The sequence below is a fragment of the Camellia sinensis genome, chromosome 3 (assembly GCF_055761805.1).
Source record: "Camellia sinensis isolate YWXY chromosome 3, ASM5576180v1, whole genome shotgun sequence".
Classification (NCBI taxonomy): Eukaryota; Viridiplantae; Streptophyta; class Magnoliopsida; order Ericales; family Theaceae; genus Camellia; species Camellia sinensis.
Window position 1 is genome coordinate 33,569,570 of NC_138963.1, and position 27,095 is coordinate 33,596,664.

Consider the following 27,095-nt stretch of genomic DNA (forward strand, 5'->3'; position numbering starts at 1 on the left):
CATAATTTTTGTGAGACCCATGAGACTACTAGTCCAATCCCATGGTCTTTGGACTAAAACAAACATGCCCTAAGTTGTTATTTTGCAAAAACTTTTTTAGTTGGCTTTTTTAAGTTAGCTTGGGATTAAAAAATTTGTTTGAATTGAATTTTTGATTTTTTTAACTTTTATGAAAAAAATAAAATAATTATAATTTAGATATAATATTTTATCTTATTAATTTATTTCATCTATTTTATTTTTGTGACCTTCTCAGAAATCCTAGCCAAACGAATGCTAAAAATGGCATAAAGTTGGGGATTGAAATTCTGAAAGCCCTCATGTATGCGCGTCAATTTATAGACTACCAATAGGGTTCGAATGGGACGAAATTCTCACTTTTTAGTTTTTTTGATTTTTTTTAGTTTGGTTAAATTAATTTTATTTGGGAAGAATTTTTTAACTTTTATATTTTTTTAAGAAAAAAATTGAAATGATTAATAATTTAGATGCGATATTTTTTCTTATTAACTTATTTAGTTTATTTTATTTTTTTGTGCTCTTTTATTTTTAATCTAAACCCAACTCACTTGCTAAACGAGAACCAAATCTGTCCAAAGATCTTAAAGAATATTTTGAAAAGATAATTAAAAATTAATTTTTTAATTTTTTTTTCAAAAAATAAATTAAAAGTTAAAAAATAACTTTTAACCCACTTCTCACAATAAACTTAAAACACTTCATATTTAAGAGTTTGAATCCTTTTGAGTAATTCTAATATTAAGATTGTATCTAGATTTATACTAAATTTATAAAGAAAAGCGAAAAGTAACAGAAGTTTGGTTTTCACTTTTTATTTTTGTCACTTTTTGCCTTCTCTTTTCCTTTTCCTTTTCCTTTTCCTTTTCCCCCATAAATTTCTACAAAAATTTTATAAATTAGGCAGAGAAAAGTGTGTTGGGGTATATTTTCTTATTAGAGTTTGAAATTCAATTGATTTGTTAAATTTTTTTTAATTTAGTTTGATTTAAATATAATTTTAATTTATGAAGACCTAATTTAATTTGATTACAATTAAGATTTTAATAGAAAAATCTATTAATCAATAATATACATATACATATACATATATATATATATATATATATTGGTATTGTTTTTTCCATGAAAAAGGGGTTGTGCGGCTGCTACAACATTGGGAAACCAATTCAGTAGAAAAATTTGAGTTTGTGTGCTTCATAGTTAAATGTTTTGGTGGAATTAATTTGAGTCTATTATTTTGAGTTTTCTATAATTTTAATTTTGAGGATTTTGATTTATTTATTTAATGAGATTTTTTCTCTTATTTATTTATAATTATTTAAAATTCACCTGAAGATAGTTTTGTGAGATAATTCGTGTCTCGTTTGTAATCGTTTAGAAACTCTTTGATTAATAGTGGAATCGAATTTCGATCGCGTGGACATACCTCACATTGAGAGAACCACATAAAAATTCTTGTGTTACTTTTGATTTAATTTTTTCGCATTAGTTTTTATTCTCATTGATTGATTTACTTGTGGGAATTCTCATATTTTCCCTAGCAACTGGTATCAGAGCTTACGGTTTATTTGGATTTATTTATTTGTGTAAATCAATGGAGGAGAATGTGGGTCGCATGTCTAGCTTCAATAGAAGCAATTGAGTAACTTGGAAAACTAAAATGGAGGACCTATTATTTTGTAAAGATTTGTATGGGCCTATTGAGGGTGATAGTGGCAAACCCGAAGGCATAAAAGATGATGAATGGAATAGGCTTAATCGAAAAACCGTTGGTGTTATCCGTCAATGGATTGATGACAATGTGTTTCATCATGTTGCTATTGAAACTTCAGCACATGATTTATGGAAAAAAATTAGAAGGCCTTTATGATAGGAAATCAGCCACAAATAAAGTCTTTCTGTTTCGTATGTTGGTTAATTTAAAATATAAAGATGGCAGCCATATTCCAGAACATTTGAATAAAATAAAGAGTATTACTAACCAACTTGCTTCTATGAAAATTATTTTTAATGATGAGTTGCAGGCTTTGATGCTACTTAGTTCTTTGCCCGAAAGTTGGGAGACTTTGGTTGTAACGGTTAGTAATTCGGCACCTGATGGAATTGTCACAATGGGCCAAGTCACTAGTAGCTTGTTGAATGAAGAAACTAGAAGAAAATCAGCGGGTTCCTCTCATTTAGAAGCATTTGTTATGAGAGGCCGAAGTAAAACAAGGGGGAGGAGTAAGACTCCTCATGGTCGTGATCAAAGTCGTGACAAATCAAAAGATGATTCTTTTTCAAAGAAAGACATTGAGTGCTATTATTGTCATGAGAAATGGCACATGAAGCGGAAATGCCGAATGCTCAAGAATAAGGAGAAAAGGCCTGACAAAAGTGTGGATAAGAAGTAAGAAGACACAATGACAGTTACTACCGATGATCTCATGGTGGTTTGTGAAGATGATTGTATCAATTTTGTGGGCCAAGAGAGCAATTGGGTGATTGATTCCAGTGCTTCTTTTCATGTGACTTCTCAAGTTGATTTCTTTACTACCTACACCAAAGGAGATTATGGTTCTGTTCAAATGGGTAATGAAGGTTTGTCCAAGATTATTGGCATGGTTGATGTTTGCTTTGAAACAAAGGGGCTGCAAGTTTTATTCAAGAAAGAGCTTCTACCCGGTTTAAAAGATACACATCTTAAAACTTGTGTTCATTGTTTGGCGGGTAAACAACATAGAGTTTTTTTTCATAAAAATGTTGCTTTGAGAAAAGAAAATGTTTTAGAGTTGATTCATTCGGATGTTTGTGGACCTTTGAAAGTTAGAACACATAGTGGTGCACTTTATTTTGTTACTTTCATTGATGATTATTCAAGGAAAGTTTGGGCTTTCCTACTAAAAACTAAAGATCAAGTTTTAGAAGTATTTAAGCATTTTCAGGCCATGGTTGAAAGAGAAACAGGGCAGAAATTAAAGTGCATTCGATCAGACAATGGTGGTGAATATATTGGGTCATATGATGAGTGCTGTCGCAGCCAAGGCATTCGGCACCAAAAGACAGTAAAGAAGACTCCTCAACAAAATGGTGTTGCCGAGAGGATGAACCACACCATTGTGGAAAGAATAAGGTGTTTGCTTTCACAAGTTAAATTGCCAAGATCCTTTTGGGGTAAGGTAAAGAGGACAGCGGTTGACATAATCAATTTGTCTCCTTCCTATCCTTTGAATGGTGATGTTCTAGAAAGAGTTTGGAATGGTAAAGATGTGTCTTATGAACACTTGAGAGTGTTTGGTTGTCGAGCTTTTGTTCACATTCCAAAGGATGAAAGGTCCAAACTTGATAGTAAGTCAATATAATGTATTTTTCTTGGCTATGGGCGTGATGAATTCGGGTATAGATTGTGGGATCCGGTTGACAAGAAAGTCATTCGAAGCCGTGACGTTGTGTTTCTTGAAGACCAAACAATTGAAGACTTTGGCAAAGGTGATCAACTGGAGCCAAAAACTAGTGATCTCATTGACATGGAACAATCTCCTTCATCTTCAGTTGATAGTGAAAATTGGGGAGATATACAACCACTTATTGAAGATGTGGAGGATGATGCCAATCTTAATGAAGTTGAGCCAGAAATTGAGAAAGTGCATCCAACTCAAGAACCGCCACCACAACTTGAGTTGAGGAAATCTACAAGGGACTGATAACCTTCAAGAAAGTATCATCCCAATGAATTTGTGTTGATTTCTGATCAAGGGAAGCCTGAGAGCTACCAAGAAGCAATTGAGCATGCAAAGAAAGATGATTGGAAAAAGGCCATGGAAGAGGAGATGAATTCCTTACTTGAAAATCACACTTATAATTTAGTGAAGTTGCCTAAGGGGGGGGAAATTTTGAAAAATAAGTGGGTTTTCAAATTGAAGAATGATAGCAAGAATTTTAGATATAAAGCACGTCTTATTGTGAAAGGCTTTGGGCAAAAGAAAGGTATTGACTTTGATGAGATTTTCTCGCCGGTTGTGAAGATGTCTTCTATTCGGGTAATACTTGGCATGGCTACAAGTATGGACCTTGAAGTTGAACAACTTGATGTGAAAACCACATTTTTTCACAGTGATCTTGAAGAAGAAATTTACATGGAGCAACTAAAAGGTTTTGTGGAGAAGAGAAAGAGAAATTTGTTTACAAATTGAAGAAAAGTTTGTATGGCCTCAAGCAAGCCCTGTGGCAATGGTACAAAAAATTTGACTCTTTCATGATGAATAATGGTTTTTCCAAAACCACTTCGGACCATTGTGTGTTTGTGAAAAAAATTTCGGATGGCAAATTTATTATTCTTTTGCTTTATGTTGATAACATGTTAATTGTGGGTCAAGATTACACTATGATTAACATGTTGAAATTAGAGTTGAGTAAGTCTTTTGCTATGAATGATTTGGGGCCGGCAAAGCAAATACTTGGTATGAAAATTGTTCGTGATCGCAAAGAGGGGTTGATTTTGTTGTCTCAAGAAAGCTACACTGAGAAAGTTCTTGAGAGGTTCAACATGGATAAAGCAAAGCTGGTTGGTTGTCCTCTTGCGGGTCACTTTAAGCTCAGTTCGAATCAAGTCCTACAAGTGAGAAAGATAAAGAAGAGATGTTAAAAGTTCCTTATGCTTCAGCAGTTGGTTCTTTGATGTACACCATGGTTTGTACAAGGTTGGATATTGCTCACGCCGTTGATGTGGTGAGTCATTTTCTCTCTAATTCAGGTAAAGAACATTGGACAGCGGTAAAATGAATTCTGAGATATCTTTGAGGGACTTCAAATGTGTGTTTGTGTTTTGGGGATGGTAAGCCGATGCTTGATGGGTTCACAGATTCTGACATAGCTGGTGATGTTAATTCTAGGAAATCTACTTCGGGGTATTTGATGACATTTGTAGGGAGAGCTGTGGCATGACAATCTAAATTACAAAAATGTGTTGCTCGCTTAACTACCGAAGCTAAATTTATTGCTATTACGGAAGCTTGCAACGAAGAGTTATGGTTGAAGAAATTTTTGCAAGAGTTGGGTTTGAAGCAAGAAAAGTATGTGCTTTATAGTCAAAGTGCTATTCACTTGAGTAAAAATTCTACTTTTCATTCGAGATCGAAACACATTGATGCGAGATACCATTGGATTCGTGATGTGTTAGATTCGAAATTGTTACAATTTGAAAAGGTTCACACAAATGAGAATATTTCAGATATGTTGACTAAGACTTTGTTGAGGGACAAACATTTAAAGTGTCAAACTTTGGTGGGTATGGTTGATGTCTCCACCTAAGTTAATAAGGGGAGAATTGTTGGGGTATATCTCCTTATTGGAGTTTGAGACCTAATTGGTTTGTTAAAAGAATTTTAATTTGATTTGATTTAGGTATAATATATTTTATATCTATTATATCTAATTTGTAGAGATCTAATTCAATTTACTTACAATTAGAATTTTGATAGAAAAATTCATTAATCAATAATATATATATATATATAGGAAAATGATTGGTGGCCCTAAAAAATTTACCCCTAATGCCCCTAATTTCCATTTTTAGAAACTGTTTTCTTTTTTTTCTTTCTTTTTTCCTTTTTTTTTTTTTTTTTTTACCTAAAGTGGAAGTTTCGGGGCATTCGACCCCGAAATTCGGGCCCTCAAGCAGCGCTGATATATATATTGGTATTGTTTCTCCCAAGAAAAAGGGGTTGTGCGGCTGCTACAACATTGGAAAACCAATTCAGTGGAAAATTTGAGTTTGTGTGCTTCCGTTTCGGTTTCATAGTTGGATGTTTTGGTGAAATTAATATGGATTTATTATTTTAGGTCTTCTACAATTTTGGTTTTGAAAATTTTGATTCATCTATTTGGTGAGACTTTTTTCTTATTTATTTGTAATTATTTGAAATTTACCTAAGGGTGGTTTTGTGAGACTATTCGTGTCTCATTTATAATCGTTTGGAAACTCTTTGATTGATAGTTGAATCGGATTTCGATCTCGTGAACGTACCTCACATTGAAAAAATCACGTAAAAATTTTTGTGTTACTTTTAATTTAATTTTTTCATATTAATTTTTATTCTCATTAACTAATTTACTTGTGGGAATTCATATTTTCCCTAACAAAGTGCTCAGCAATAAACTCATTTTATTTTGTGGGAATAAAATCGTTGTGTTTATATGTAGTTAGTTATTTATTTTTTTTGGTATATATTACGTATAGAATTATGACACTTGTAGTTCATAAATAAAGTTACAAATTTTGTGATAATATTTTATATTTTATAATAATATTATATATTTTTAAATAAAATTATTTTTTAAATACAAAATATGTAACATTATAACAAAAATATATAGTGGGTGTTTGGGAAGTGGGTTTTTTATAGTTTTTTTAGTTGTAGGATACTATTGGAGAATTTTTTTTTTTTGTGTTTGAGAAGATAGTTGGGTTTTTTTGTGATTGGATGTAATGTTTGTGAGAGAAAAAGTGAAATGATTATGGAGTTTGATGTGATATTTTGTTTAGATTTATTTTTTTTGATTTTGTAAAATGTTTGTCTTGTATTGAAAAAAATAAAAAAAAAACCTAAAAAAAGTTGCCAAACACAGCCAACATTACCATAAAAATATATAATTTATTTATAAATCACAAACTATAAATACCAAACATGACACAAAAAATGCCAAACATGTGTACCAGACATGTGTACAATGCTAAATTTAATTTTAATAATATGGTAAGTCAATCACCTAAAAGTCCAATTCCTTTACCATATTATTAAAATTAAATTTAAAATTCCGATCTAAAACCAAATATTAAAATTTTAAAATTTCTGGTATTTCTTAAATTTAAGGTGAAACATGATCCCAAATGAAATGACAAGAACCCAAAAAGGGGGCTATCTCTTTTTGTAGCGTTTAATTCTATTTGAGATTAAAGTAAAATGGGGCGGCTTTGGATTGGACGGCAGATAAATACAATGTCAGGATCAAAAATTGACTTGGTGTAGAATGGGATTTGGTGAGAGTTTACTTTAAAAGGATTTTAGCATTTATATGTTGGCCTTATTTTGTGTGTATTTTTTTAATTTTTTGAGATTTTTTAAATTTTATTTTTGGGTATTAATTGGTCAATTTGTTGGCAATAATGACTTTTTATGTTAAATTGGCCAACTCGCTTGTCATTGTGACTCTCTCCATGAGAGGTCATGGGTTTCATTTTTAAAAGTGAAATGTCTTGGTTGTATTTTTAAATTCTTTGGAGTTATTTAGAATGACTTAAATAAGTATATTTTTTATCTTTTTATGAAAAGATGTACAGAAAAGTAGAGAGGTGATGTGATAAAAAAAATAAAAAGATGAATTATTTGAGACTTCCCAAACTTAGCCCTTATTACCAATTCACATGAATCTTTAAAATGAATTGTAAATCCAGATGTTTTGGATAATCATTTTTTATGATGTGGCCGAACTCACATAATGCATGTAATTGACAAGTGATTATGTGTGTTTGAAGTTTATATCTAAGACCATCTTCAATCATTCATTAAAATTTGTATTTAATTTTATTCTATATTTGAGTAAAAAATTTAATTTGAGATGAGCTATTATAGTCCTTTCATCAAATTTTTATCAAAATCTTTTAAAAAATTACTTTTGCATCCCAAATTTCACTTTTCTTCAATTTTGGTGAAAAAAACCCAGCTTCAAACATTTATCTTTTAACAATTTCATCAAAGTTAAATGAAAAAAGGTTTGTTGGAAATTCAATGAAAGATTTGGTTCATTCTTAATTTGATGAAAAATTTATTTCTCTCTTGATTTGATACAAGATTGATGAAATGATTGAATCTTATTTTTATTAAATTTAGATTTGACGAAGGATTGAAAATACTACAAAAGTGTAAAAGTGAGTTTAATGTAACCTTCCTTGGAAAGGTTTCTCATTAGTTTTAAAAATACAATAATAATAAAATGAGGAGTATCAAGGTAGACTAGGCTGCTTTTTTCTTTTCTTTCTAAATAGAAATTGTAGTGGAGTTACTCTTACAAAATTCATGTTTGATGTTTTAATCGTGTGAATACAAATACTTTATCGGTTTAAAAGCGGATGAAAGTGATTGAAAATTGAGATGCAATATTTTAAAATGTGGCAAACACCTTTTGGTAGACACTCGTGATTGTCGGATACAATTCAATAATGCGGGTCAATTTGGAATCCAACTGTATAAAATTGTGCCCCCATCTACTTTTTTTACTTTTTTTTCTTTTTTTTTTTTTTTTTTTTTTTTTGAACAAGTAGGAAACTACAAGCAGAGAATTAAAGAAGAGCAGGAACATCATGGGAAAGAACATAAGCAAAATCCTGTGGCACACATGTGACCCAACTAGCAGGAAGTGCTGATCTATAATGAGCATTAGCCACCCAGTGAGCAGCAGAATTGTTTGTCCTTCGGGTCCACATGAAATTCCAAGCTCTGTCCCTTGCAAGACTTCGAATATCAGCCACAACTGCCATGATCTCCCATGGAGGGACTGTTTCGGACACACACAGGTGGAACCATCTACACTTCTATAAAGCATCTATCTTTCTATTTGAACAACAACAACAATTGGCTAAATTATAGGCAAGTTCTACGGACACCTTTTGGGGTGTGTTATTTGTATGTTTAGTTATAATTTTTTAGTTGATAGTTATTAGTGTTTTACCCGTGTTATGTACAGATTATATTTATAATTATATATATATATATATGAATTGTGATTTTTATTTATTTATTTATTTTTACATACAGAAAAAAGAATATAACAAATGCAATATATTTTCAATCAATTATTTTATTTTTACTTTTATTCAAAATTTAAAAATAATGTACGAACAAAACTTATAATTAAATTAAAGAAAAAATTATTTCTAACGACATTTTTTTTACTTTTATATAAATATTTAAAAAAATAAACCTAAAAAAGGTAATCAATATAAATATTATACATTAAGTAAAAAAATGTTGTTAATAATTATTACATAAATTTAGTAAAGTTTTAATTTCAAATTTAAAAAAAAAACTATTTTAAAAGCATTTTATTTAGCTAGAACTAAGTTGAATTTTCTTAACAAAAAGGAAAGTTATAAAATTTTGTTGCAAATTTTCAAATGTTTATTGTTAAACATTCTAGGACTTTTCTTAAGTGTGCCTTGCATATGGTATGCAAGGCACTTACACCTTTCTATGTTACCTTTACACCTTTTTGGGTATTGAGTTATACCCAAATATTTGAAAACTAACGCATTGGTGACCTGCTAAAAGCAGGTCACCAACAGGTAAATGAATAAAAGAATATATTATATGAGTAAAAGTGTAATTTTGTCAGAAAAGGTGTAAATAATTTCACAAAATGTGTAAATCTTCACAGAAGGCGTAAATTTTAACAAAAGGCCTAAGTAATTTCAGAAAAAGGCGTAAGGGATTTTTAAAAATTTACACCGTTTGTGAAAACTTACTGCTTTTCTGAAAAATTACATCTTTTGTGAGAACTTACACTTTTTTGTGAAAGTTCTTACACTTTTCTGACAACTTACAACTTTTGTAAAATTGCCCACCAAAGGCGTAACTTTTGACAACTTACACATAATACTTACATCTTTTGTAAAACAAGTTATACCTTTTGTCAAAGTTACACCATATGTGGAACATTTTATTTCATAAAATTTTGACAACTTACACATAATACTTACATTTTTTGTAAAACAAGTTATACCTTTTCTGAAAGTTACACCATATGTGAACGACAACTTACACATAACACTTATATCTTTTGTAAAAAAAGTTATACCTTTTCTGAAAGTTACACCATATGTGAAAAATTTTATTTCAAAAATTTTGACAACTTACACATAATACTTACGGCTTTTGTAAAACAAGTTATACTTTTTTGAAAGTTACACCATACGTGAATGACAACTTACACATAATACTTACATATTTTTTAAAACAAGTTATACCTTTTCTGAAAGTTACACCATATGTGAATGACAACTTACACATAATACTTATATCTTTTGTAAAACAAGTTATACATTTTCTGAAAGTTACACCATATAAATTTTAGCAAAAGATATAAATTTTACGAATTTTTTTCACAAAAGATATAAGTGACTTCAGAAAGAGGTTTAAGTTGGGCTTTCACAAAAGGTGTATGTTTCAAGAAAAGGTATAAATCTTATGACAAAAATTCTTTCACAAAAGGAGTAACTTTTCCGCCACGGTGTAAGTATTTTCACGAAAAGGTATAAGTTTTAGAAAATGAGTAAATTTGATGAATTTTTTTTTTTTCACAAAATATATAAGTGACTTGAGAAAAATGTTTAAGTTTGGCTTTCACAAAATGTGTAAGTTTCAAGAAAAGGTATAAATCTTATGACAAAAATTCTTTCACAAAAGGAGTAACTTTTCGGCACGGTGTAAGCATTTTCACGAAAATGTGTAAGTTTTAGCAAAATGTGTAAATTTGATGAATTTTTTTTTTCCACAAAATATATAAGTGACTTGAGAAAAAAGTTTAAGTTTGGCTTTCACAAAAGGTGTAAGTTTCAAGAAAAGGTATATATCTTATGACAAAAATTCTTTCACAAAATGAGTAACTTTACCGCAGCGGTGTAAGTGTTTTCACAAAAAGGTGTAAGTTTTTGCAAAATGTATATAAATTTGATGATTTTTTTTTCCACAAAATATATAAGTGACTTCAGAAAAATGTTTAAGTTTGGCCTTCACAAAAAGTGTAAGTTTCAAGAAAAGGTATAAATCTTATGACAAAAATTCTTTCACAAAAGGAGTAACTTTGCCGCAGCGGTGTAAGTGTTTTCACAAAAATGTGTAAGTTTTAGCGAAATGTGTAAATTTGATGAATTTCTTTTTTCACAAATTATATAAGTGACTTCAGAAAAATGTTTAAGTTTGGCTTTCACAAAAGGTGTAATTTAAATAAAAAGTATAAATTTTATGAAAAAAGTAATTTCACAAAAGGAGTAACATTTCAAAGTATTCATAAACACAAAAGGAGTAACATTTCAAAGTGTTCATAACCACAAAAGGAGTAACACTTCAAAGTGTTCATAAACAAATTGGGACAACCACTGAACAAATCAAAGGGTTCGTGACCCCCGCTGACCACCCGAGCGTCGATGGCCTCCGGTGCTCACTGCCGTCGCAAATCGAAGGTTTTTTTCTCTCTGACTATCGATCTTGGTCTCTCTCTGTCGATGTCGGCCTCTCTCGGTCTATCTCCAGCGATCTTGGTCTGTCTGTGTCCATGTGGTCTCTTCTCTGTCGATCTCTGTCGATTCGGTCCCTCTCTGTCGATCTCGGTCTGGCTGTCTCTGTCGATCTCGGTCTGGCTGTCTCTGTCGATTCGGTCCCTCTCTGTCGATCTTGGTCTGGCTATCTCTGTCGATCACTATCTATCTAGGCCTCTGTCTGTTGATCTCAGTCTATCTCTCTCTGTCTGTTCGTTGCTCTATATTTAAAACGGTTCTCTTTTACATTGACATTCTTCGTTGGATTTGGACTTGGAGTCACTATTCCAAGCCCTCCCAAACTCGTCTTCTCTGAAACGGACTTCTACTGAGAGAAAGAGCAAGCCCTCCGAAACGCCCTTCTCTCTCAAATTGCCATTATTTGAAGAAGACAAATATAGTTGATTGGACTTAGGAACTTACAGGTTTTGCGAAGTTACTTACATCTCCCGTGAAAACACTTACACTATTTGTGGAAGGTTAAACATTTGTGAAATAATTTATTTTTTAAAATTTACACCTTTTCGTTGAAATACTTAACCCTCCTGTGAGAAGTATCTTTTGTGGAAAAAAAAAATGATTGATGAAATTTACACATTTTGCCTAAACTTATAGTTTTTGTGAAAAAACTTACACCGCTGCTGAAAAGTTATCCTTTTGTAAAAGAATTTTGGTAATAAGATTTATACCTTTTATGAAACTTACACCTTTTCTGAAAGCCAAACTTAAACTTTTTTCTGAAGTAACTTACATCTTTTGTGGGAAAAAAAATTCGTAAAATTTATATCTTTTGCTAAAATTTACACCTTTTCGTGGAAGTGCTTATATCTTTTCTGAAAAGTTACTCATTTTGTCAAATGATTTTGAAATTATTGTAAGTTCAAAAGGCGTAAGTATTATGTGTAAGTTGAAAAAAATTTACATCTTTTGTAAAATAAGTTATACCTTTTCTGAAAGTTACACCATAGGTGAATGACAACTTACACATGATACTGATATCTTTTGTAAAACAAGTTATACCTTTTCTGAAAGTTATACCATATGTGAAAATTTTTATTTCATAAAATTTTGTCACTTACACATAATAGTTACATCTTTTGTAAAATAAGTTATATTTTTCTGAAAGTTACACCATACGTGAATGACAACTTACACATAATACTTACATCTTTTGTAAAACAAGTTATAACTATTCTGAAGTTACACCATATGTGAAAAATTTTATTTTATAAAATTTTTAAATCTTACACATAATACTTACGCCTTTTGAATTTTTTGACAACTTACACATAATACTTACGCCTTTTGAACTTACAATAATTTCAAAATTATCTCACAAAATGAGTAACTTTTCAGAAAAGCTATAAGTACTTCCACGAAAAGGTATAAATTTTAGCAAAAGATATAAATTATATGAATGTTTTTTTTTCACAAAAGATGTAAGTGACTTCAGAAAAAGGTTTAAGTTGGGCTTTCAAAAAAGGTGTAAGTTTCATAAAAGGTATAAATCTTATTCCAAAAATTCTTTCGCAAAAGGAGTAACTTTTCAGCAACGGTGTAAGTTTTTTCACGACAAAGTGTAAGTTTAGGCAAAATCTGTAAATTCGATGAATTTTTTTTTCCACAAAAGATATAACTGACTTCAGAAAAAGGCTTAAGTTTGGCTTTCACAAAAGGTATATGTTCGAAAAAAAAGTATAAATCTGACGAGATAAATAGTTTCACAAAATGAGTAACTTTTTAGAAAAGATATAAGCACTTCCACGAAATGGTGTAAATTTTAGCAAAAGATATAAATTTGATGAATTTTTTTTTTCACAAAAGATGTAAGTGACTTTTGAAAAAGGTTTAAGTTGGGCTTTCAAAAAAGATGTAAATTTCAACAAAAAGTATAAATTGTATGGAAAAAATTATTTCATAAAAGGAGTAACATTTCAAAGTGTTCATAACCAGAAAAGGAGTAACATTTCAAAGTGTTCATAACCAGAAAATGAGTAACATTTCAAAGTGTTCATAAACAAATTGGGACAACCACTGAACAAATCAAAGGGTTTGTGACCCCCGCTGACCACCCAAGCGTCGGTGGCCTCCGGTGCTCACTGCCGTCTGACATCGCCAGTTCCACGGCCACCGCCGCCTTAAATCAAAGGTTTTTTTTTTGTCTCTGGCTATCGATCTTGGCCTCTCTCTGTTGATGTCGGCCTATTCTCCGTCGATGTCGGTCTCTCTCTGTCTATCTCGGTCTGTCTCTAGCGATCTTGGTCTGTTTGTGTCCATGTGGGTCTCTTCTCTATCGATCTCTGTCAATTTCGGTCCCTCTCTGTCGATCTCGGTTTGGCTGTCTCTGTTGATCACTGTCCATCTATGTCTCTGTGTCTATTGATCTCAGTCTATCTCTCTCTCTCTCTCTGTCTGTTGCTCTATATTACAAACGGTTCTATTTTACATTGACATACTTGGTTGGCTTTGGAGTTGGAGTCGCTATTCCAAGCCCTCCCAAACTCGTCTTCTCTGAAACGGACTTCTTATGTGAAAAAATTTATACGTAAGGAAAATATGTTTTCATATAGGTTAAAACCTTTTGTTAGAAGCTTAATTTTTTCTGAAAGTTTACACATTTTGGTGGAAATAATTAAACCTTTTATGAGAAGTTACTCTGTTTGTGAAACATTTTTAGGAACAAAATATACACCTTTCATTAGAACTTACACCTTTTGTGAAATAAGTTACATCTTTTCGGAACATGTTTACACCTTTTATGGAAATCTGAATTATATTTTCCATAAAATTTACACCTTTAATGGGAAGTTACACCATTTGTGACATAACTTTCATCTTTTGTGAAAATCACATATATGTTTTTGAAAATATACACCTTTCATGGAAGGAATATTTGCATAAAATTTATCCCTTTTGTTAAAAACATTAACCTTTTCTAAATGATTACACCTTTTTTTGGGAATACTTACACCGTTTCTGATTGGTTACTGCTTTTATGAATAACCTTTTTCATATAATTTACACTTTTTATGGGATATTACACCTTTTCTGCCAGCAAAACTAACACCTTTTTAAAAACGTTACTCATTATTTTAAAAACTTATACCTCTTCTAAAAAGGTACTCCTTTTGTGAAACAAAATGTTTAAAAAAATTTACACCTTGTAAATAGGAGTTACATCTTTGGTGAAGTCAATTAGACCTTTTTTGAAAATTTACACGTTTTATGGAAAATATGCTTTTGATAAAGTTTGTTAAAAGAAATTATTTGACAAAAGGTATAACATTTTCAAATATGGTGTATGTTTTTCCAATGAAGGTGTAAATGACCTTACAAAAGATGTAAGTTTTGTTTTTCACTAAAGGTGTAACTTCAAATAATAAGTGTAAATTTTATGAAAGAGGTTTTTCCACAAAAATGTGTAATTTTTCAAAAAAGTTGTAAATATTTCCGAGAAAAGGTGTAAATTTTTTGAAAAGGTGTAAAATTTAGGAATTGGTGTAAACTTTGTGAGTTTTTACAAAATGTATAAGTTCCCAAAGAAGACCAATCATCGAAATTGAATGTTTCGTTTTTACAAAAGATATAAGTTCCCAAAGAAGACCAATCAAGCTGAATGTTTCATTTTTACAAAAAGATATAAGTTCCAAGGTGTAACTTTTATGAAGACAATTAATTTATAAATGATGTCACTTTTCATAAAAACGTGTAAGTTGTCAGATAAAGTATAAAATTTTCAAAGATGCCGAAGTGTTCAGAAGAGGTGTAAGTTCCCTCGGCCCGTCCGTCTCTCTTCTATCTCGGACCTCTCTCTTTGTTTGTCTTTCTCTCTCTCCGTCTCTCCGTTGTTCCATTTCCCCGTAGCTGTAGGGTTTTACAAAGAAAAATATTTGAGGGCAAAAATCATATTAAAAGAACAAAGCTTAAGTTATTGGGAAGGCTAGTCAGGGAAGTGGATGCATAAATTCTTTTTTGAAGTTGATTTTTGTCGGTGGAGCACAAACGCAAGGGTTAATCGAGCACCACCGTCGGTTTGTCTGCGCCGGTTGGTATTTTCTTTATTTCGTGCTGGTACATTCTCTGTCTCCTTGTTTGTCTTCTTTCATTCGCATATTCCTTCACACCCAACCCGAAATCGACCCAATAGGAACAGTTGTGTACTCCATTTCCGTATTTTGTGTTATTCGAATAGGAACTTTTCCCTCTGCTAATCGAAATCGACCCAATAGGAACTGTTCTGTACTCGATTTTTGTATTTTCTCCCTTTCGAATAGGAATCTTCCATCTGCTATCAGTGCTGCAAGTTGAACATAGGTATCATAGCAGTTAGCAACAAGCATAAAAGGTGTTCTGCATTTACATGGCGAACTTGTTAGGTTAGGTTATATATAACGAAAGAGACTTTAAAAAAAATTTGTGTAATGTTGGCACGGAAAAAATAAATTTTTTTTAAGAGTAGCCAAGAAAGCAAAAATAAGAAACTCGATAAACAAACAATGACTAATCTTGATCCCACAACAGTTAGCACACTCGATTGAATTCTGCTTTCAATTTTGTAGTACTCGGTGCTTTTATATTGCCGGAACTTATGTTTAGAAACAATTTGTGTTACACGGAGTCTTCAAAATAGATCAAATACCCGTATCGGACACCTGAGAGTCGGACAAGGGTATGGGATATGTGTCGGATACTTGAAAAATGGACACTTCTTATATAATTGTGTATAACACAATTATTATATGTGCAAATTATTGTCAAATTACTATAAATGTCATTTTGACACTGTAAGTTACATATAGTACCATTTTATGTCACATATTAGATTAAAAATATGATATTTTTTCCCTAGATCGCGTACCATTGAATGTAGGGTTAAGATTTAATGAGTCGGACTTGTACATACATACCCGCACCTGGCACCCGTACCCGAGTCCGTGCAACACAGGAAACAACTGTTTGTTTCAGTGCTGAAGTTCATGCATAGTTGATGATATTCAACTTAAAACATAGGAAAACCAATTGAAAGAGCTGAAACGAGGATGGCGATTTCTAGATTTTGTAGAGAGCTATTCGTTCCCCACACCCAATTCTGAATCCAGAGTTGAAGTCTTCACTTTCATGGCTAGCCTTTCCAACAACTTAAGTGGGTGGACACGATGGCTGAAAACCAATACCTTCTCCCCACCTGATTCGGACAAGCCTAACAGATTAAGGAAGAAGTTTGCCTTCAGTCCTTCTCTAATATCCAACTTTTCTAAGATGTGGTCCATCCGGGCATCGTCAATGCCCTCTGTTTCTGTGGTTGACGTGTCTATAGGTGAACTCTTTAGGAGGGATCTCAACTGTGCGTGCACATAGAGTGTGCTCCCATCCCAGGTGATGTTCAACTTCTTAACTAAGTTGTTCAGTTCTTCAACTTCACGAACCGTCGTAGGGTTGACGTGAAGAAATTCAGAAAAGTCAACAAGCCCACGCAATTCACGAAGAAAATCTCATGCGTAGAAATGGACAGCTTTGCCTGTCATTGCACGCAACTCTTGAATGGCGGTAACCTTTCTCTTCAAGTTATCATGTTGCTGTTGAATAGCAGTTACATTTCAAGAGGAAGGTAGTTGCCATTCATGAGTTGCGGACTGTTTGGACTTTATTGAGCGAGTTCATGAAATGCGTACTTTCATTTGTGGGAGTATGACCTTCGTCCAGAATGAGAATGGATGGGTATGTTCCTAATATTTGTTGGCAGACAGCGGCAGTCTTGCTTGTTTCATTGTCACATACAATTGAAGAAACTTGCTTGTATGCCCGGAAAAGTATTCTTCTCTGATCTGCCCACTGTCTGAGCACCCGAAGGTAATGGAGCATGGGCCAGGATGCAGCCACCTCGATTCTCTGCAACCAAGTTGCTCAGTAGGAAATTGAAGCCCTCAACTTGATGGGGTTTCATCTGGTTTTGTGCCTGGGATGAGCACTAATTTGACTGACAGCAGAATCGTGTCCAGATTGTTTAACCCCGTCATGAAATAGTTCAGTTGCTTCTTTGTTCTTTGTAGTCGGGCCTTCATAAAAGTATGTGCATGTACTTCTTCAGCACTAAATGAAAAACAAAATGTAGTCATTCGTCTTCAATTTTTGGGAAATTATGCATTTATCGCTTATATACATAATTATTTCAATTCTAAGCTTTGTGAACTAAATGCAAAATTTTGATGTGTGTCCTTTCTTTTGTCCGTTTCAAAATCTGTATAAGTGTTGGGAAATTGTGCGTGTTATTGTTTGTGTTTACGCAAAATTTTCCGGTTAACAGCCACATGTTGCAGCTGTTTGTTTGTGTTCTTGTAAATATTGATTGGAATACTTTGCAGGAATTGTCATCATTGCATCTGATGGATATTGGTCACCTCGCACCAACAATGTTAGTTTTCTCCTTCAAGACTTGCTACCAGTTGGTTTCGTACATATGTTTGTAAACAAACGAAATCCATCACCAAGGAATACGCTGATTTTTTTTTGGGATCAATTCTTACAGCAGCCCATGTACTTTTGTGTTTATGTTATTTGTTTTGCACAAATTTTGAATGGCCTCGCTTTGCATCATCAATTGTGAACTTTTGTTTCAATTACGTCCATTTGATTACAACTCTTAACTGTTTTGTATCAGACAATATGCATATACATGGCAACTGTACTTTTTGTAGTAGTCAACTTATAACTTTACTGAACTTACATAATCTCAATCAATTGACATTACAATATTTGTTTTAAAAATCACAAACGGCATTAGCAATTTCACCAAAAATGTCCAGGAAATTTAAAATGGACTGTCAGAATTGAGGGAGTTTAAACTGCATCGATCCAAATTAGACAACGGACAAAATGTGTACACCACCCCTGTAATTTTTCCCTTCAATCTAATTTGTATGATTTGCTCTTTCATGAAGGGGAAGGAAAAGATTGAAGACAATTGCCGAATAACATATCCAAATGTCTGACACTATTGCTGGCTCTTGTAGAAAGCGGCCAGTTGCACCATTCATTTGTTACAGGTACTAGTTGTTCATGTTGACAATCTCGAATTACATTTTTCGTACTGAAATTGCGCGCCTTGTCGAAGTTCAGTTTGTGATGTTTGAAATTGGTTTCGTTCCGCATGTCTGAAAATGTTTAAATTGGTATTGATTCAGTCCCAGATGTACGAAAGGTGTCTTATGCCGATTTCGGGGCCTGCTTGACATAAAAACTTGCATATATATATATATATGTATTCATATTTAAGATTTAGTGATGATAAGCTTCACCATGCTTGCATGTAGCCAGCAACAATTCAAGGAAATGCAAGGGCCAGACAACACTCGATGAAAAATGGTGAGTGTCGAAATCTGTATTCTCTATAATACACTATGATGGAAACACATCGCTGGGTTGCTATCCACACATTGTATTGAATGGTCGTAGTGGGCTTGTGATTGTTTCACGTTTGTAAGATTGTAGCATGTAATAATGTCACCTTCCTATTATTTTTGTAAATTTCAATTCATTGTAAAAGTTCAGCTACGTTTTGTCACTGACTTTTTCCTGCAACTGTTATTTGTATTTGCGATCTTATTTAATTACCAACAATGCACGCGGATTGCGTTTGGCATAAAGTTGTAGTTACAGTTATTTTGGACTCATACTTCTTACTTGTCTTGTACGTCTGTCACTTTCTTAGTTAAAGAGTAGAAAGGAGATTAGGGAAAGGTGGAAGGCACTCCCCTCTGATGAGAAAAAGAGGTTTGCGGAAATGGCTAAGGCGAGTGCCGAGGAACACGCCAAAGTAGTACCATGTGCACCCAAGTCTGAAAAGGTCATTACGTGCTTCATGTTTTCGTAAATGCATTTGGCTAGGTCCTGCTTTGCTGACATTGTTGGTTGTTTTTTTGTATTAATTTAAGGGTAGAAATTGTACAGGGTAAAAGGCAACTCCATATATCATTGAAGTCAATTGTTGAGCTAGTTAACCGGTTCAACGAAGCACAAAAGCAGGCAGTCATAGACATTGGGTTTGCTGGCCTCCTGGGGATGAAGTGTACACGTATAGATCACAACTTCTGCGCATGGTTGATACAGAACTTCGATCTTGACAGTAGTTCATTGAATGTTCATGGTTGTCAAGTCAGGCTCACCTGTAAGGCAGTTAATGTTTTATTGGGAATACGGTGTGAAGGCGATGACGTGCAGTTGGCTAGGTCATTAGAAGCATATCCCAATATCTACGATGAGGTTGGAGTTGTTAACGGAGTCATTTCTTTGAACAAGTTGAGACTTTATCTGACCGAGACTGATGGTGTGGAGGACGAGTTTCAGAGGAAATTTTCACTGTACGTGTCCTACCACAATGACCGGCTTGAAGCCATCGTTCGTTCATGCCGTGAAGGACGTGAATCATATGCGAGCTTGTAATTGGGAAAAGTTGACACTGCAATTCCTTCACAACGGTGTTCGCAAGTATAAAGGTCATCGCGGTGCAACTGGATGTGTTTTCCTGCTAATGGTATGCCAATAACTCGATCTTTTGTTTCCATTCCCCCGTTCATATATTTCATGCATTGTTCTGTCATGGTTCAACAAATTAGCCTTGATTGGGACATACAATGTTACCTGCTTTGTGAGTACGACAAACAACACTCTTCCTGACCAAGTATGGTAGTCGCAGAAATATTTTCTGCGACTACCGTCATGAATTTAAGAGCAAAGAGTACAGGGCAAAAAGTATGCCGGACCTCAATAGAGGAACCAATTAAAACTATGTTGCGAAGAGGGGAACATAATTGATTGATCTTCATCGGTTTGGAATAATCAATCTGACACAGGAAATATTATACACATTTGTACGCAGAGTTGAAGAATAATATACAGAAGAAACCTTGATACGACCATTATCAAACCAAACACATTGATTCTGGGAAAGGTCTTTTGGGTTGCAGCCATTCATATATACAAACATGTACATAACAAATTTTCTTGGTTTCATCAATAAAGTCCTTGGTGTGCTGTACATTTTTTTTCCCAAAAAACATTGCATGATATGTGACTATAAAGTTGATAGCATCCTAAACAAAAGCGGTATTCTATGTACGTTCCGCTGCAAAATTGAGAAGAATGAATGTCATTGTTACTAAATATAGTTTATTTTTGTGGGAAGAATAACTTAATTATGGTGTGCCCCTTAATGTCCACAACTATTGTACCTTGATTGTGTTTGTCTGAGCTCGACTACGACGCGGTCCACACCTCGGCTACATGATTGGGGTGATACCCAAATACGGGAGACGCTGCAACGTATCAGAAGGAAGCAAAATTTCTCAACAATTGCAGTAAGCACTCCAACCACTATGCACATTTCACACCATCGACCCACTTGCCTTCAACATACAATGTCAGACTTCATTATGCGTTTTTATGATTAGGTGGAGTTTGATTACAGTAACAACGAAAGTGACGCCGATGATGCTGACATGGATGCATGCCATGTCGAGAACCAACAAAAAGGATAGTAAAATGAAGTCCGTATGAGCAATTTGGAGTCCGATATTCGCGAAGTGGAGGAAATGATGAAGCAAGTTATCCACAACCAAACAGATTTAATGGAGATGTTGCGACATTTCCAAGGCAAGCAAGTTGTTGACAATGACAAGATAATATATCCAAGCATTACGTAATTTTGGCACAGTTGAGCCACATCATTTTATCGATGATTTATAAGACTAAGTTCACGAATGTGTATGTATGATTAGGTGGAAGGAAATAATGTGTGTATCATTAACCTCTCCTCCAATGTTGCCGAACTGAAGGAAATGCTGAATCAACTGCTTCAACGTTTCAGTTTGGGCTGCAACGAACCGTTTACTGAACAAACCAATTTAGGTGAACTGAAGCAAATGCTATACCACCTCATCGAAGGTATATTCTTTACACCATAACCGGCAGGCGTGGATAAACAGGGTGTGGACCTTGCTGTTGGAGTCGAGGCGCATGATGATGGCGTGGTCAAACCATCTGACGAAGTTAACCCAATGGAGTGTAATATTTCAGATGTACAAGGGGTGGATCACCAACAATAGAATTTGAAGGGAACCTTGGCAATGGACAAAAGTCATTTCCATGATGGGCACAAACTGAACATCGAAGAAGGTGGGGACAACCAGAAGAAGGAAGGCCTTCAGTCAGGGGAAACATACGAAACTGAAGATAAATACACTCCTGACCTTCAGTCAGTGGCCGTGAAGAACGTGCCGTGTGATGTGCATACTTCTCCTACAAAGGTTGGCAAACCATTGGGAGCAACTGGAATCATTAGAGGAAGTGCAAAGGGAAGAGGAAAAGGAAAAGGAAAAGGGAAAATGCGCAGAAGTGGAGTTCAAGCCACTGAGGTCGGGGATATGGTTCGATGCATCGATAGCAAAACAAATAGTGGAGTTGACGACATTAGTTCACCTGTGGATGTTGATGGTGTGGATAAGGTGAACAAGGTACAAATATTGCCTTTAATGCCCCACAAGTTCTGAATACCCAATTCATGCCCACATCAATAATGTGAATTAGTAATTTTACAATCATCTGTGTTGTATTGTACTACTCGTCAAACAATTACATGTTTGCAGTTATGACTGCTGGCATATGTTTGTACACATTTTTAACAAACTCCGCACCAAACATCACAAGTTTGGAAAACCCTGAGGCTCACAGTTTATACATCATTTCATGTTCTTTTTTATGACTACCGACCTTGTAATGTAAGCTTAAATTTTTTTTAATGAAATGTGTAGTGTTAGTTGGTTGTTTATTTTTGTAGGACTTGTTCAGGATGTTGGACAGTGAAGGGTTGTTATCGGCGGAGGAACAAAAACTTCTTGGCTATGTATTTGACGATAGCAAAAATGAAATGCATTGTTTCGTTTACTACTTGTAAATTTTAAATGACAGTCCACTGTGAAATAACTATCGTTCTAAGGATCATTTTTTCTTGTAGGCACATTGTTGTTTCCATGAATCTTCATGGACGGGCATGTGAAGTTAGTACCTGGCGTGACATGCGCACGCTCAAACCAGGGTTGTGGCTATCCGACACTGTAGGTGTTGGTTGCGCAAATATGAAGCTACGTTTTTCAGTACCCCTGAACTCATAAACCTTTCTAATCAACTTGCCTTGTGTCTTACATACAATGTTCCAGCCAATTAACTTGGTGGTGGTGCAATTGACTAATCGACAGAGGGATTTACACAATGACGGGAGGCACACTGATTGGTTCTTTCCCGTATATCTGTCGGCAAGTAAGTGTTTAAAGCTACGTTGTGTTTTGTGTATGACATATTTTGACAAATGTTTTCGTCAATAACCTTTATGCATTACACATGCAGACTTTGATTCTAAATAAAGATACGCAACCTCTGTACCATGAACATACCGTCATATCATTTTTCGGACATGACAGATACACTGGTGCGATTGATGCATGCCAGAGGGTAATATCAATGTTCATCCCGTTATATTAAAACGAAAATATGTAAGCCATTACATGTTTACATGGCCTCTAAACAAGGTCTGCCCTTGTGTTTACGTGTAGATTTACATGCCTTTCAATTATAGAGGAGTACATTGGTTGTGCGTTAAAATTGATATGGTGGATCGTGTAGCCTACCTATTTGACTTGGTCCCATCCAACCGACCGAACAAAAAGAAGCTAAATGCGGCTAAAATTTTGGTATGTCCTTCTGGTGCATTTCTGAACACTACAACAAACTTGAACATCCTTTACATAAACCAACTTCAACCTTGTGGAACAGGTTCAAACTATGCACGACTTGCTGCAACTACACTTTCGAAATGATTATGTTACAGACGTGCGTAGCTTCCGCCTCTGCATATTAGATGAGAGGCCAGTACAACAACTGGACGAGTAATCCATAATCCCTCCCTCACATTAATGTGTATGCTGCATGATTGATTTAATGAACCTACTGACATTGACGACAACTTTAATGTGAAATTATTTTTGTAGCACGTCTGACTGTGGGATGTTCGTCATCAAATTCATGCAGCAACCTGATTTAAGCCCCGGTCCACACAAGGTACATTCTATCGCTTCATTTCCATTTGTCAATCAAATCCTTCCTTGTATGTCCTGCAATTTTAACTGATTTGTCTTATGATCTTTCTGTACAAAGTTTGCTCCCTCTGTGCGTCATAAGTTGTTGGTTGACATCGTTATGGATGTCAATAATGCAAAGATCGCAGAGTACCGGTAGTACCTTCATATGGGCAATGCCACAAGCTAGGCCAGTGATGGGAATGGGCTGCCAGTACGCCAGTAATTTGGGTGCCAACAGGACTTCACCAATTTTTTATTCTTTGATTTCAATATGGATGTTAATTATGGCTCCCCAGTATTGTTTTTGGTGGACGATGTAAAGATGGACTAACTGCAAAGTGCAAGTCAAATGTAAACATGGATCGAACATGTCGATGTGGCTGCTGTCTTAGTTCGGATTTTGTTTACGCATGTTTCTTGTTCGGATGAATGCGACTGAAACAAATATAATTTACGGCTGCTTTTTTTACTCATATTTAGAATGTACTTGCTGCCCAATTTGTCAGCATCACTTCGATGTCGCAACTGTAATAAAAAAACAATTTGAACTTTTTAAAAATAAATAAAAACTAATATAATTACAAAATGAATTTATAATGAAATTGTTTTTACTGGCTGCTGTCGTAGTTATATTTTTTGTTTGTTACCAAAATGAATTTATAATTTAATTACAAAAAATGGAAAATTAATTTTCAGAAATGAAACCAACCACATTCTGAATGAAAACTCAATACTCTTTGTAGGTAAGTTATATATCAGCCCATTAGCACATATGACTCCAGCCAAAACAAAACTTTCATGGCTTACAGGGAAGGTTTAAAAAAAAAAAAAAATCTACATATCTGCTGCATCATCAGCAGTGTCTTCTGAGGAGTTGTCCTTACTGTCTGATTGACTGTCCTCATCCATTGTCTTATCAGACTTCGCTTCGTCCGCCGCCAATTTGTTATCGGTCAGCCAATCAACATTCTGCTTCATAGCGCCGACTTGCCACTCCAAACTTGATAACCGTGTGTCCACTTCATTCAGCCTTTCGTAGATATCTTGCAACACTGCAATACAGGAGCAACATGAGCTTCAACAATAGCTTCAATCTTGTTCGAATCAGTCATTTTGTAGGAATATGTATATGGTTTATTTTACTGACTACTTTTTAAAAGGAATGTACAGATTCATAATATTACACAACACTATGCTGTAACTATTTGTAAGATATGGTACATGACTTGTATGTTTTCAGAAGACCTCATGCATTGTGACATACATTGTATTAATATCTCAATCTGGCCGAATTCATCTTGCAAAAATTCTTTCCTTCTTGCATGCACCAAGTCATCCGTTAAGTACCCCTAATCGTCCATTATTTGGCATTTCCAACACACATGTATTGTACCTTCCTTGAGTACTATCCCACTGTCATTGATTTCCACACCCACAGTTTAGCATACATTCACATCTGTCATTTGTATTTGTGCCCCAACCCAATTACATGTCTACTCATCCATAAAGCTTAGCAAAATTCCTCTTATCAGGCACATATGCCTTTCCAACTGCACCGAACCTATTAAATGAAATACCCGTAGTCATTAATTTGCTTTTACTCTGTTTGGGTAGGTGTTGCCACCAAACAACAATAAGTGTGTTCACAACAATAAAAATGTTCACATCTTTAAACCTACTCAGTTTAAGGTAATTTAACATTTACAACCAACCACAAAAAAGTTTGCAACCAGTGTTGTTTTCTTTGCATTTGGGTTTATTTTTGCGTCCATATATTGTTCGTGAACCTGCGAAAACAAAGTTGGGCTCAATCAAGAACCTTCACACCTATGGATGCACACCACGGTAATCGCAGTCGTGGACAATTAGTTGCAAGGGCTGACAGCTCCCGACCGAAGTCACCAGAATTGGATTATGCAGGTGGGTATATCGATTCCTTCGGTGATCGATGTTTCTTTGAAACAGGGTTCCCACTGTGGAGTTTTCAACCTCTACGGGATTACAATTGCATCCCAATACAAGATGCAAGCCTGGGGAAGTATTTTGGAATTCCACTTTCACTGTTTGCCAAACGAGTTCAGTGTGAACACCACTGTCGATGTGTTTTTGTCAAGGTTACTAAAGCCCGATCGGTTGAAATGCAGCGGTAGTTCCCTCATGTCAGCGAGTCCCAAGTTAAGCATCGTTTGCAAAGTGAGATTGATCAAATGACTCGTCGACTCATTAGGCACTCACGCATAGAGGACGCAAAGGCAGAGTCGAAGATACATGGATCCAACCCGGCATCTGCGATCAAGGCTATAATGGAGGATCCTGCACTGGTGTCGGACCTTGACCTTTCAAATTACTCAGACTCCGAGGTTGTTGATTTGAGCGAGGATTAGGAGACCAGGACATGTGTATGACATAGTAAGTGTAGTGTTGTAAGATGCCTTCGTGGCGCGAAAAAATATGACTTAGAAACTAACAAACCGTCATACTCTGCTAACCATTTCAACAGTGCATGCGTTAATGTCTTCATCATTTCGACTTTGTTAAAGGTATTTTTTTGGGTCACCGTCATCGACTGAAAGCTGTCTTATGATTTAGAATCAAAGTACGATGACAAGGTCATTTTTCTGTAATGTGAATGACCGATATCAGAAACTATCATTAACCTATGTTTTGTTGATTACTTCATGTTTTGTGAATCGTTGAATATGGACAATAAGGTTTAAGTGTCAGAATCATTCAATGGAATCACAAGCTGTAATTGCAAAAAAAAAAAAAAAATTGTGCACGACCGGCCAACAGTCTCATACACTCTAACATCAATATGGGCACAAATGTTTTGTTTTTTCAAACACAACGGTTGTGTGGAAGCATACGCCGTGGGGTCAACCTGTGCATTAGCAATTTGTCTCCCATTGTGCATTGTTATGAACTAATCAACTCCCCTTGAAACAACAAAATATACAATAGACCATTCAGAAATAGAGTATTGATATTCATTAATGAAGAAGTCAGCACGATGGTGAAGAAATATACCACGCATTCTATATCTGCTTTCAACTTGCTAACAGATAATAGTTGAGGCGACAGATAAGTGACAAGCAGATACTAGTTGACAGATAACAGATCTGCCAAATCTGTTCATTACAAACAAACCTGCAACAGATAACAGAAGTTGTTCATTACAACCAAAATTCATGCATCCAGATAACAGAACCTGCAACAGATAACAGGTCACAGATAAGTGACAAAGCACCCACAAAATTCAGTCATCCACAAAGCATCCACAAAATTCATCCACATAGCATCCACAAAAATGAATCGACATAGCATCCACAAAATTCATCCATAGATCTGCCAATAGCATCCACAAAGCTCTTACAATGACACCAACGTTTCCCAAAATTTATTACATAATAAAATTACAAGTTACATCATAATAACTTATAAAATTCATTCCGTATATTCATTCCGTACATTCATTCCATACCAAAATTTATTCGACAAAGCTATTAAGTAAGTTACATAAGTTACATCATAATAAAATTCATTCCATAAACATTAGTTACATCATGAAGTGCAATACAACCAAAACTGTTCCATTCAATTTCCCAAAATACAATAAAGTACACAAGTTATATGATCAAGTACAAAATGATAGAAAA